The sequence below is a fragment of the Cyprinodon variegatus genome, unplaced genomic scaffold, assembly GCF_000732505.1.
Source record: "Cyprinodon variegatus isolate N-32 unplaced genomic scaffold, C_variegatus-1.0 Scaffold1367, whole genome shotgun sequence".
NCBI lineage: Eukaryota > Metazoa > Chordata > Actinopteri > Cyprinodontiformes > Cyprinodontidae > Cyprinodon > Cyprinodon variegatus.
The window spans coordinates 103,605-104,709 of NW_015151820.1; the positions used below are offsets into that span (position 1 = coordinate 103,605).

Consider the following 1,105-nt stretch of genomic DNA (forward strand, 5'->3'; position numbering starts at 1 on the left):
TATGCAGATCACTCCAAAATGTTTGCACCACTGAACATGAGAGGAAAACACGGTCCGTAGTTTGCATGTCATTTTCACAGAACGCACATGTGTTATCATCTATTGCAAAGCGAAGTCTCAATAATTCTTTAGAGGCGTATATGTTGTTCATTATTAGGAAGTGCTAGAAACATTGTTCTTAGTTTAGTTATTGAGCTTTTATCACATTTTTGTAGGATGTTATTTTTATTTTGTCTTTCAGGGTAAATGTAATTTGATGTAAACCTCCACAGCAGTGAAGAGGACCCACCCCCAATATGACGTCAGTAGGACGCCGCTAAACGTATTGACGTATGACGCTATCGCGCATGCGCGGCGATCAGTCCGGAAGTAAACAAGCAGCAGCGTGAAGCGTGGCCGCGCAGGTCGAAGGTAAGAAAAAGTTTGTTTTAAAGTTGCTGTTAGTGAAGCAGCAGCAGGAAGCGAAGCGTTTCATGTTTATTCCATCATTGAAGGTGGAGGGAGACCGGAAGTAGAGCCTAAATTACTGAAAGGAGGAAGAAGCTGATGGAGGCGGTGGGCATTGCAGGGCCTCCGGCCTCCAGATGCTAGATGATGAAATAATGAGAAATCTAACATGCTGAGATGATCATAGACTTCCAGGCTTTTCTACCGTTTAGTTTGGATAAAAGAACATTTCTCCTAAAATATCTAAGATACAACTACCTCCCTAATGTTCATTTATCAGGCTGATTTTGCTCTGAGCTCCAAAATAAATATTAATTAGCATTTTTAGTATTTAATCAACCATTCTGGAGGACCATGTGCATCCAATGGTTCAAACATTGTATCCTGAAGGAGGCGCTGTGTATCAGAATGGCAATGCACCAATACACACAGCAAGACTGGTGGAAGATTGGTTTGATGAACATCTCCCATGGCCTGCAGTCACCAGATCTAAATATTATTGAGCCACTTTGGGGTGTTTTGGAGGAGCGAGTCAGGAAACATTCTTCACATCGTGACCCGGCCACTATCCTGCTGGTGGAGGAGAATGGCTTAAAATCCCTCTGACCGCTGTGCAGGACTTGTATATATCATTCCCAAGACGAACTGATGCTGTATC

At 42.8% G+C, this 1,105-nt stretch overlaps 1 protein-coding gene across 1 annotated transcript in view; it reads left to right on the plus strand.

Annotated features, from left to right (window-relative positions):
* The first annotated feature begins 359 nt into the window (after positions 1–359).
* ttf1 (transcription termination factor, RNA polymerase I) overlaps positions 360–1,105 on the plus strand; it is a 15,279-nt gene continuing 14,533 nt past the window's right edge. The window contains exon 1 of the mRNA XM_015402564.1: positions 360–411. The gene's annotated coding sequence lies outside the window, so the exon portion shown is untranslated. The remainder of the gene's footprint in view (positions 412–1,105) is intronic.